Below are 12,272 nucleotides of genomic sequence, written 5' to 3'. Positions count from 1 at the left end.
AGAAAGCCCGGAGTCAGCAGTGAGATATGGGATGTGTTCCTCCTTTAAGGTCTCATCCTAGTTAATAGTAGCTTGCAAAATATGATCTGAATGTTTGTCAGCAGCTCGGTTTTAAATGGCGTCTTTTGGAAGTCTGGCTTATGCTGTCAGTTTGGATGTCAGTTCCATGCAGTTTCTTGAATGGTCTGCTTCGAGGTGATAGAAAAGAATAAAACATACACATTCTGCACATCTCTTTTATAATGCACTTCAAAATTCAGTTACGGTAAGTTTCAAGCTATTCGTCTCAAATGCTGATCGGGCTCTTAAAAGGAACTCAGGTAATTAATTAAGATCTTAATTGTTAACACTGGACATTGCCCCATCCCTGCAGGCATTCAAGGCCAGGCTGGATGTGGCTCTGGGCAGTCTGGTCTGATAGTTGGCGACCCTGCACACAGCAGGGGGTTGGAGCTGGATGAGCACTGTGGGCCTTTTCAGTAATGAAGCCAGTCAGTCAAATATTTTACTAATATTTTACCTGGAAGTATCCAGGAGGAATGAGGTCCTGACAGAGGGCAAGGCGACCAAATCCCTTTCTTGTAAGCCCACAGCAGCTCCCATTCCTACCCAGCTTCCCTTTGTAGTGGAGGAGATGCAGCAGCTCTTCCCAGCCTTGGAAGGCTTTCAAACACGCTGTGCTTGGCACCCTGAGGTTAGCGTGATGTTGAGCAGATAAAAGTCTGTGACATGAAAAGGCAGATCCCACCCTCTGGTTATTATTATTATTATTAGTATTATTATTTTTTCTCGGTAAGAAAGAAAGCAAAGCCTTATTCTGTTTGCAGTGCCATTGCATTCCATGGGAGCCTTCAAGGAACGAGGCAGCTGGCTGTTGTGGGCTGGTCCTTGCACCCTTCACTGCCTGAGTGCTGAAGAATATGGCAAGTCTTTCAGCTCTTCCTTTCCACCTCATTTTAAACAGCTAAAATATATCTTCTTTTTAGGTGTGAGAAAACTACGTTCCACTGTTTTGGACAATTGGAGAACATGGTCTGAAGGAATGAGAGGAAAACTCTGTTTACTAAACACCACACGTCGATTGCCACTGATAGTTTTTCTAAGGAAATTTATGACCTGTGTGAAGTAAATAAACTCCCTTTTTGGTAAAGAATCTGCAAGCCAATCATTCATGCTTGCTTAGAGACGTTACTGTTCGTGGCGCTTTTATGTGGAAGCTTACAGTGAAGGCTGATGTTATGTCTGAAATAGACAGCTGGCATCTCTGACTGAAAAACAGGCATTTCTGACATTTACTCATCGTGAGATTCTGAAGAGATTAAGGCACACTCACTCCGATTCAAAGCAAGAAAGGAAGAAAAGACAGTGGAAGGACAATTATAATTCTCGCTGCTAATATGTTATCTTCATGCAGATACTCGCACTCCTAGCTGCATTTACTGGCAACTGCTGGTGTTTCATACACCTGAAATAAACAGAGAGCTCTCAGTTTGTTCGAGATGTTCAGTGAGTCTGAGAGCTGTCTGGGCTGCGAGTCTGTTTGCTCTATCTTAGAGTAAATTAGAATGGGACAGACGCTTCCCTTCTCCTGGCTGCCCATCCTGTCCTCCCACCTCTCCCTTTCCTCTCAGTTTATGCTCTGGATCCACGTGAGAAATAGCTCTTCTAGGGAATCATGAAAACTGAGGGGAGGGAACTTTTGCTGAATTTCTGTATCGGATCTTTAGAAATATTAATGTGTTTCTCAGGTGTAAGCAATTAAATGCCAGGCTGGATGTGGCTCTGGGCAGCCTGGGCTGCTGGTTGGTGACCCTGCACACAGCAGGGGGTTGGAACTGGATGAGCACTGTGGGCCTTTGCAATGCAGTCTGTATTGTGATTCTATGACTCTATGGAATGGCTTTCAGTGGTACCCCTCTTGATCTACAGCGCTGTGAGAGAAGAACTGAGCTGCTCTTATCTATGAAGCCTGCCTAATGCAATATATGCACGCCATATATATGCTTACTTTCTTTAGGCGATCGTATATGAAATTATCAACACAATCTTTAGTAACCGCTGTTCTATGCACAGAAGTGTTCTGAATTTACAAGTGCCTTTCTGAGTGATGATCCCTTGTCCTTAACTCACCCCACTGTATTTCAGCACATACGCTACGCAATGTCACTGGGGCTTTGCCCTCACCAGAAAAATGACCTGTTTTTGACAAGAAGCGTCAAAATTAGTTTTCCACCCTCAGATTCACTCAAGTAGCAGTAGAAGTGGTTGCCTTGCTGGTGTGGACAAGGTCGGGTGAGCTTTTTGCTTTCTGTAGCAAATCATGCCTGTCGGGGGCTGGAGGGAGGGCTCGCCTGCAGAAGGCAAACAGGGTTTGCCTCAGAGTCAGAATCCCAGCGTTTGTTGCAGTAGGTCTGAGCTTGGTGCCTCCATCCACACGGGGGGAGCTGCTGTTTTCAATGCTGCCCAAGATATATGGAGAACAGGCAGGCATTTCCACAACAGCTGCCCAAAGCACACCATTGAGGTAAGTGCAGGGCTACAGCTCTGAAGGACTGGCAGTATGAAGGTACAGTGCCACAAAGCAATGATAGTGCAGAGTGTGCAGTGTCTGCACGGACTCAGATTTTCTATGCCAGCCTTTACGTGCAGAATGTTGGATGACTGGCACTTTTTCTTGACATACTTTTCTATTTATTGTCTACATAAACATGGCATGCAAGGGAGCAAGCCAGTCATCTCAACTGGATGTTGTTTTAGGATCATGCAGTGGAATTCAGAGAAACATCGAGTTGGATAGAACAGTTAGTGAAGGAGAGCACCAGTGCTGTAAGCAAGACATTGATATCCTCATGACATGAAGCTGATGACATAACACACGATGCTGAAGCTTGCAGACCTGTTGTATGCCATGTCCTCTTCTGTGAAAAACCTAAGAAACTAATTTGGCAAACCAGACCAGTCCAAGTGTCTCTGCTTCTCAGATGCTTGTTATTAACTGACCAACTCCACGTGAGCATCATGAAAAAAATGGATTGCCAGAGAATCACAGAACAGCCTGGGTTACAAAGGCCCACAGTGCTCATCCAGCTCCAACCCCCTGCTGTGTGCAGGGCCACCAACCAGCAGCCCAGGCTGCCCAGAGCCACATCCAGCCTGGCCTTGAATGCCTGCAGGGATGGGGCATCCACAGCCTCCTTGGGCAATCTGTGCCAGTGCGTCACCACCCTCTGGGGGAAAAACTTCCTCCTCAGATCCAACCTGAACCTCCTGTCTCAGTTTAAGACCGTTCCCCCTTGTCCTATCACTGCCCACCCTCATAAACAGCTGCCCCCCCCCCCCCCCCCTTTGCCTAAGGATTATTGTTTTATCTCTCTGTCTGTCTCTCTATCTATGCAAGATCTTACAAAGACGAAGGTAAGGCTAGCTTCTTCACTCACTCTTACTTGTAATTGCATCTGTAAAACTTTAAAACTATGCACGATCTTTCTTGACCGTGCTGGATGCCATTAGCATTAACATATTGCCACAGGAGAAGAATCTAAAACCGACTGTGAACTTTGTAAGAAATCTCCCAAAAGCCTCCCATCCCTCAAAAACTTTAATCCCCAACTAGGATCCGACTTTCAGAAAGCTCTCTAAAATATATGAGCTGTTCAGTACGCTCACGAAGTTGATAACAGTCAGAGTTCTTTTTTTATAATGAGAAAATCCAGACCTATATTTGAGATGGGAAAAAGTAATTTTTGAAAAGACTGCTCAATCACTGCGCTTAGACCTGGGGATCTTTTGAGTTCTTTATGCGTTTGGCATTGTGTCTTTGCAGTGGCACTGGGACGTGTTTCCATCACGCAGCGTGTCTCATGGCTTTCATACAAGATTGCACGAGTCATTCTGTATCTTTCCTGATACTGGATGCTTGGTGAGCCTACACATAGGAATGAACTTGGAAACAGAACCAACACTGAACAATTTAGATACGTGGCTCTGGGCAGCCTGGGCTGCTGGTTGGTGACCCTGCACACAGCAGGGGGCTGGAACTGGATGAGCACTGTGGGCCTTTGCAACACAGGCCATTCAACCATCCTATGATTCTGTGATTCATGAATACTTTGTAACATGGGGTTTTGATGTATCATCAAAAACAGGGAAAGAATTGCTCTGGATTCAGGAGTCCTTTACTGGCACTCGTTTGCAATTCCAAGTAAAAATGCTTCAGCTGATCTCAGTGTAATATTAGTTCATAGTGGAATGGGTGACCACATGCGTCCTTTGGCTGATCTGAACACACCACTTACAGCTTAAAGCCCACACCCTAGCTTGCTCATAATTTTACAAGTATATCTAATTCATTAGTCTAAGGGTATTTTAAAATGCTTCTCTCTTTTCCATCATGATTCTGTATTTTCCGCTATCAAAGCTGGCAGAGTGGAAATTGGAGAGAAGTAGGAGAACAGAAGTATATCCTACTTGACATCCCAGCTACATAACGGATCAAAGCTGTCAGACAACACCTTACAAAGACAAGGAACACTGCCTGGAGAAAAGGTAAGAACATTCTCAAGCTTTCTTCTTCACAGAATCACAGAATTATCAAGGTTGGAAAAGACCTACAAGATCATCTAGTCCAACCATTACTGATACTTCTCAGCTAAATCATATTCCTCAACATAACATCCAAACATTTATTGAACACTCCCATGGTGACTCCACCACTTCCCTGTGCAGTGCATTCCAATGCCTGACTACCCTTTCTGAGAAGTGATACTTCCTAATGTCCAGCCTGAATCTCCCCTGGCGCTGCTTAAGACCATTCCTTCTAGTTTTAAAACCCTCTAGTTCTTAACCAAAAGAAAGGCAGATGCACTTAATTGTACCCTTCCACTAAAAAGAGGCCTTACCGCTTTGCTGTGTGATACAGATCACGTGTTATTTTACACTGGAAGCTCAGTTATAAACCCTAAAACATAAGGGCCAAGTTCTGCTCTAAGATACACACGCGCAGCCCTGATGGACTCAAAGAGAGCTGTGTTCGTATGTTTAGCAATGGAATTTGGCCCTAAATATTTAAACATTTATTCAGAGCAAAAAAGCTTCTCTGATACATTTCTATCTGATATCTTATGTACACAGATTACCACCGCTGGGCACCCACATTAAAGGATATAATGTTTTGGAGAACCATAAGCTCAGCATTCTACCTGCTCTGCGTGGTCAAATAACATTAATTTGTTTCAGGACATTGAGGAAATTAAATCCTTAGCAACCTGTGGCTGATGTTATTTATTCTGCAATCCAGGAGTAATTTGATGCGTATTCCTGGCGCTATTCCCATATCTCAAAAAGTTATTGTTTTGAATGCACCCAATTCTGGGAGTTTTCCTTATATTAATATGCAATCCAAGAAGAACTGACGGCCCCCTCTACTCACTGCTTCTCTGCACAATAAATCTCAAGTGTTCTGGTTAATTCCCACTTATCATTCAAAGCCCTGTGACAGGAGTCTGTAATAAACCAAGCACATCATTTGGAAATAGTTAACCTGAGGATCCCACTTGCTCCCCGTGCCAAAATGACACCAAATTTATTCTTGTTAAGGATACAAAGGACTCAGAAACATGCAAGTTTTCTGAAAGCAACATAATGTTCCAATTTGTATACCTAATGTAAGCGAACAATACAGAATGACATTTTCCTTAGACAACTGGCAGCTGGAGGAGAGCTGCATTCCACGTTCAGGCACCTGAATGTAGTTGTTTACAATGCAAATGTTTACATTTAATTTAGCTGCTTAAGCTCCCATTATCCTTAACAATAATCTAAGGCTCAATTCACTCTTAATTATCCAGCGCCATTAGAGATGTTTTGAGTTTCCTAAGAGATTGCTACGGGTTGGCACATGAGTCAGTACAATAGGAGGTCCTTTGCCCTTTGGAAAGGCGGGTGGACACCAGACAGCACAGCCCAGAACACCTCACACTGATAGTTAAAGTCAGCCCTAGTAAATGCAGTCAGTGGCTGGTAGACAGCAAGTCTCGTGAGGAAACAGAGGTGTCTACCTTAGGATGAAATGAACTGGTTTCTCGCTTGCATTAACCACACTGACTGAGTTTCCATTGACTGTAATGGGAGCCTAAATGCAAACCAAGCGTAGATATCTAAGTTTTGGTGATTACACCTGAAACTGACACCTACTCCTGATAACTCAGAATATATACTGTTATTAGGGTAATGGTTGTGCTTTAGGTTCAGCCAGGGCTAAGCTCGTTTGGTTGTGGCTTTGTGTGGTAAGGTGGTTTCAGTTAAAAGGTGGCAGACAGGAATAATAAGCAGGTGTGATTGCATGGGTGAAGAAGCTCTCCTAATGTTTTGCTTCACTGAGTTCCTTGAGATCCATCTAGAAAGCTGCTCTGTAGCTACTGGAGCATCTGGTGACTGGTGTCAGCTCCTTCCCTTGCTTGAGAGAACTGGAGCTCTGCCTTTACTGCTCCCATTTTTAAGTGGTTCACACACTGCCATGATTTTTGGGTGCACAACCAGTTTCCTAAGAAACTGCAACAAGACTTAATTTCTGTTGCTGGAGCCCTCAGACTGCAGCTCTCTGCTCATGGAGGTCACCTTTGAGTACTTCCTTCTGCAGAGGCAGAGTGCAGGTTGTTGCTAAAATGCTGAGGACACTTTAGGAGTAGGTAGGAACAGAACAGGTTGTTAGTAAATCATGGAATGCTGGGCCTTGCACCCAGGTCTTGCACTAGTGCTAACAAGGGAAGGTATGAATGATCCAAGACCAAGGAATTCTTAACTGGTACAAATCACTATTTGGGTTTGTTCTGGTGGTTATCCTGGCTGAGATCAAACTCCAAGTATTACTTCAGATAACATATACAATCATTAGCATAAGTTTCCTTGACTGTGTGTGGAAACTCCTAACCTCATTTGTGGAAGCCCTGGTTTTACTTAATCTATGCTCTCAGTCAGGGCGGTTGGTCAGATAGGCTCAAGGAGTCAGTGGAAGGGACCAGGACCCCCCTTCAAGTGGACTCGGATCACTCAGTACCAAAAGTCTGGTTTTATCCTGCTTCCCATTTCTTTAGTGTAAGCAGTTACACGAGTGTGTAACACGGTGTTGGTGTTAGCAAGTGTGCAAAATGACTACTACAGATGGAAGCTCTTGGTCAAAGCTGGATTACACAACACAAACCTCCATCTTCAAGATAATGAAGCTGCCTAATTCTGTTTCTCCAGGTCTTTAATTTCTAGGCAATGGAGTTGCCTCAAATCCATTTTGGCACAGAGCGCATCATTATTTTCATATCGGGCTTGTCTGCTCTCCTGCTTTTATCCATGTGAGCCAGGAGTGAATAAGAGTTGGCAGCTTCATACTCAACCATTACATTGCAGAGTACGCTTTAATCAGTGCCCTAATAAATAGCACGCCCAATTAATTGGGACAATTGCCAGCAAACCAATTCATTTCCCTACACTTCAGTGCTTGTAAATGATGGATAAACAGCATGCTTGCTGCTGTCTGCAAGCACGTTTGTTGTAATTAACAGGTACGATTTGGTGTCTGCTGGCATATGTTTCCTCAGTACTGCTCAGTGCAGTCACAAAAAGTAAATAAAGGACAGATTTCCTTCCCAGTATTCCCTTAAATCGATATAGTGCCTTTCTACTAAGCAAAAAGAAAAATAAAGAACTGAAGGAACTTCTTATGTATTGTGTTACTGAACAGTTTTGACAATAAAGTTGCTGAATCTATTAGCTTGTTTAGGTTTTAACTTGCATATCAAATACAACTTTGCCATACCACCAAATAAGTTAAAATAAAGGAAAGGCTTTTTGTTGCAGCTCTTTAACTTCATCTCTTCTACCAGGGGTTGCACAACAGTTTGCTTTAAAGTGGCATTTCCTTGTGGCAGGTCTACAAAGGAACAACATATCTGGAATGGGTATATGCTATGATTTACTGTATGCACGTGACAGTGTCTCTCATTTGGACACTCTTTGCCAGGGAATTACATAAAATTGAACACAGCAAACATTTCTAATCCCTGCATTCCTCACAGATTGCTTTTATGGAGACTGAAGAATTTCTGAAAGTAAATGAATTGGAAAAGGGAAACGGTACGGGGGAAATCTCAAGAAAGGATCTTAAAAACCAGCGTGGCTGCGGATCAACTGGGGATAGAAACATTTGTGTAATTAAAGAGAATATCATTTGTGGGTTATCGGAAAAGAATTGCCTGTGCTGGCGCTCCCTTGGACTCGTTGGCAGGAGGAAAAGAACCACCCTGGACCGCTGCATACGGTTCCTTATTAGTTGTGGCTTCTGCAGAGGCTCCATCTCTTCTTTGGAGCATGGAGGATTTCTTTCATTACATAATCTGGATACGTTCTTGTTTTAAACAGATTAATTTCTTTTTATTTTCTCGTGTGCGCGAATTCTCTTTGCACCGATGCTTCTACGCTGAAGTTATTATGCCAAAGGAATGCAAGCGTCTAAAGTAACAATGGTTCATTTTCCTTTAATGACTTTGTCGACAGGATGGAGACATTTTTGTGGTGTGATGAATTCACTCGGTCTCCCGTCGTGTTTTCTCCACATGCTTTGGAAACTCTTTCTCTTTCCCCAAGAGCTGCGGCCATCCACTCCAGTGAGCGCTTCGTTACTTTATATTCATTGTATTTAAATAGCACCCCAGCGGTACTGACCTCCTGGGATGATGGATGTAAATTATATGCTATGTAGGGGAAAATAAAATCTTTCTCGGACTTCTTATGTTATGCAGAGAAATAAAAGTGAAAACAAATGACGGAGAAAATCAGGCCTATCCAAAGGAGAACTTTGTAAGTGTTATGGTTTGAGCAGAGTCCAGTCTGTAAAAGTGCTGAGACAGTGTACAGCGACCTTAGGATCTGAAGGGTGACCAGAAAAGGAATACGATTTTGTTTGTGCCCTTTTTTGGTTCTGTGTGATATATAACAAAAGCTCGATCAGGTTTTTCTCTCATCTGTGAAGCTTTATAAGAATTCAGACTTGCTTAAGGAGCAGCCCTGGCACTTTTACCAACTACACAAGCACACAATACTGTAAGGGACATTGTGCTCTTCAGTCCACTTTGCCTCTGTCTTCTGCTGTTTCTTTGGTTAGGTTGTGGTTGGACTCGATGATCTTTAAGGTCTTTCCCAACCTGAGCAATTCTATGATTCCACGATTCTGCTCACTGTATTTTGTATTGATATGAGATTTCACAACCAGTAAATTCTCGCCTTGCTCAGCTGCTCTGCCAGAAGTTATCACCCATGCACTCAGCAACAGAGGGAATGTTCTTTCATCAGCCCAGCCCATCATTAGCATTAGTTCAAACCACTTCTGAACCAGTAACCTCTCACTGTGGGCAAAAGCGTTTTGCAACAAAAATAAAATTCATCAGTAAAAAAGTTCTTTCAGTACTTTTTCAGGCACCTCACTGAGTCACATTGGCTCTATTCATGCTCCTGGAAATTATGTAGTTCACATTGGACACATTAAACCATATTATCATAGTAATTCCCTTATTAAAATTACCCTGCAGAATTGGCACAGTAACTTCTCTATCTCGTGTATTTTCACATTAGTCTGTCTCACCAGTTCTGATATACATAAAGATATGCACGGCTCATGGCACAGAAGGACCATCAACATGCTACACTGCCTGTAATACATGGCTTTAGCAAATCACAAAATTTGGCTAAAAACTGGAGCTGTCTCATGAAAGACTGCGGTATCTCCCACAACTTGACAGGATACTTTGATTTTCCCTTTGGCCAGGAAAATGCTTATCAGTAATCCTCCTTTAGCTGGGGTTGTCCAGATGCTTTTTAAAACGCATAGTAGGAAAGAAAAGTTCAGGTCACCCTCGCTGCAATAAGAATTAGAATTTGCTATAAATGCAAGACTCAGCTATCTTAGTTGCTCCATGTTTTGCTTGCTGCTGTCAGTGCTCAGGCCAATAGCAGCTTTACTGTCATAGACATAAGCAACAGAGGGGAAAGCAGTGAGCAGCAGAATTGCCTCATCCTGCTAACGCTGGTGTGGGAGGTGGGAGTGGAGGAGGAGGAAACTGAGGGACCGTCAGGTGTCTGTATGAAGCAGCGGGGAGGAATGGGAGTGAAGGGCAGTAAAGCTAGAAGGGAAAAACTAAAGGCAAAGGAGAATGCGGGAGAATGAAACAAAGGTGAAAAGGCAGAAAATAGGTTGAATTCCAAATAAGTTGGGATCCAGATGGTTCCTAGAGCATTAAGATCATTGCAGTGGTTGTCAAAGTTTCCTCCTTCTCTTATTCCTCAAAAAAAAAAAAGCTTAGACACTACAGTGCATGTAAAATTGTGCAGTCTCTACACTGTGGATTTCTTAGAATGAATCTTCTCAGAAAGCACACAGCTGTTGAGCAGCGTGCAGCAGGAAGGTGGGTTAAACATGGCCAAGTGTTCCTTTAGCGGCTAGCACCCTGCAAGCCCTAAAGAAAAGCAAGGTTTCTACACATCATGAAGACAGAAAGCACTAACAGCCACTCAGCACACCTCTGTTGGTCACCGTTAATCATTCCAGTTAGTGCAATGACACAAGTGAGCCTGTCTACCTACAAATCTGGCCACTGAAAAGAGTGGATTGGATGCACCAAACCCCAGAGCTATGAGGTACCGAGAGAGGTTGGTATCCTGGGCTCCATCAGCAGAGGGGTGGCCAGCAGGGACAGGGAGGGGATTGTCCCTGTCTGCTCTGCCCTTGTGAGGCCCCATCTGCAGAACTGTGTCTAGGTCGGGAGCCCTGATACAAGGACAGGGAGCTGTTGGAGAGGGTCCAGAGGAGGCCACAAAGATGCTCATAGGGCTGCAGCACCTCCACGACAAAGACAGGCTGAGGGAGCTGGGCTTGTTCAGCATGGAGAAGAGAAGGCTGCGGGGTGACCTCAGTGCAGCCTGCCAGCATTTAAAAAGGGATTACAAAGAGGAGGGTAGATAGTGATAGGACAAGGGGGAATGGTGCTGGCACAGCTGCCCACAGAGGCTGTGGATGCCCCGTCCATCCCTGGAGGTGTTGAAGGCCAGGTTGGATGGGAGCAGCCGCTGGGGGTGCGGGCAGGAAGCGGCGGCGGAGGGAAGCGAAGCGGCGGAGGGAAGCGGCGCAAAGCGGCCCCGCCTCGGCTCCTCCCCTCGCCCTGGGAGGCCGCGGCCGCCGCGCAGCAGCCGGAGCCGGCGGAGCCGAGCGGCGGAACCGGCCCCTCCCCCGCGGGCGGCGCCATTTTCCACCCGCCCCCCCTCGCCCCCATCGCTGCCTGAGCGTCTCCAAGGGGGGAGGCCGCGGCCCGGTGTCCCCCCTCGTTTCTCGCCTCGGTTCAGGCGGCGCGTAGAGTGGAAGGGCCGAGGTTCAGTTCCTGCCTTTCGCTTTCCTGTTTCGGACAGCCGCACACGTGGGGGGGGACCGGGCACCACCAAGCTCCTACCTTCCTTCCTTCCTCCCCGCACACCTCCATCCAACATCCATCCATCCATCCATCCATCCCCGGGGTGAGCCTCAATGCGAGTCGCCGGCACTAGCGCAGCCCGGCCCGCTGTACAGAGCAGGGTCGCTCCCGGGTTGGGGGGTAGGGGCTGGAGGGACAGCGCGGACCGGGCTGGGGGCGGGCGGGGGCTGCCTGCCTGCGGGAGCTGCCTACGGGAGCTCACTGCTAAGCCGGCACAAAGCACAGTGTGCCGTGCCTTAAGCGGTGCCAGCCGGAGGGAGGACGGAGCGCTGCCCTGTCCCTCCATCGGGAGCCCCCCGCGATGCCCGGCCATGAGCGGTGGAGCTCCCGCATGAGCTTTGCTTGTGGCCTGCGCCTGTGCCCTGCTGGTTTTGTTGTTGTTGTGTTTGGGTGAGGGTTCTTGTTGGGGTTTGGAGTTATGTAACCGAGGTCAGCCCTTGGCCTGCGCTGTGCTGGGAGGTGCTGTTAGCTCCTGTCTCCCTGATGCTGTGTGGCTCTGCAGGGTGGGCTGTAATGCTGTGTGCACAAACAAGAAGTGATGGGTTTGGGGTTTTTATTGCTATAAATAGAGTGTATCCCTGCAGACTGTTAAATACTGAATCTTAGCGATAGCTGCTGTCTGGGACAATGTTTAATATTCTCTGTGTAGGCTTTAAGTGGTTTTATTCAAGGCCAGGCTGGATGTGGCTCTGGGCAGCCTGGGCTGCTGGTTGGTGACCCTGCACACAGCAGGGGGTTGGAGCTGGATGAGCACTGTGGGCCTTT

The 12,272-nt window shown here is 45.9% G+C and overlaps 1 protein-coding gene across 3 annotated transcripts in view; it reads left to right on the top strand.

The window, feature by feature from the left end:
* The first annotated feature begins 11,263 nt into the window (after window positions 1–11,263).
* The window catches only part of SUPT3H (SPT3 homolog, SAGA and STAGA complex component), a 235,133-nt gene continuing 234,124 nt past the window's right edge, over window positions 11,264–12,272 (top strand). Inside the window, exon 1 of one of the 3 annotated variants that reach the window (XM_015859909.2) lies at window positions 11,264–11,550. The gene's annotated coding sequence lies outside the window, so the exon portion shown is untranslated. Of the gene's footprint in view, window positions 11,551–11,839; window positions 11,898–12,272 lie in introns of those variants that run through there. The other 2 variants (XM_015859910.1, XM_032443555.1) reach the window with 2 other exon arrangements.

The sequence above is a fragment of the Coturnix japonica genome, chromosome 3 (assembly GCF_001577835.2).
Source record: "Coturnix japonica isolate 7356 chromosome 3, Coturnix japonica 2.1, whole genome shotgun sequence".
NCBI classification, from domain to species: Eukaryota; Metazoa; Chordata; class Aves; order Galliformes; family Phasianidae; genus Coturnix; species Coturnix japonica.
The sequence above is the reverse complement of the archived record's forward strand: the minus strand, read 5'-3'. Positions and strand labels throughout refer to the sequence as shown.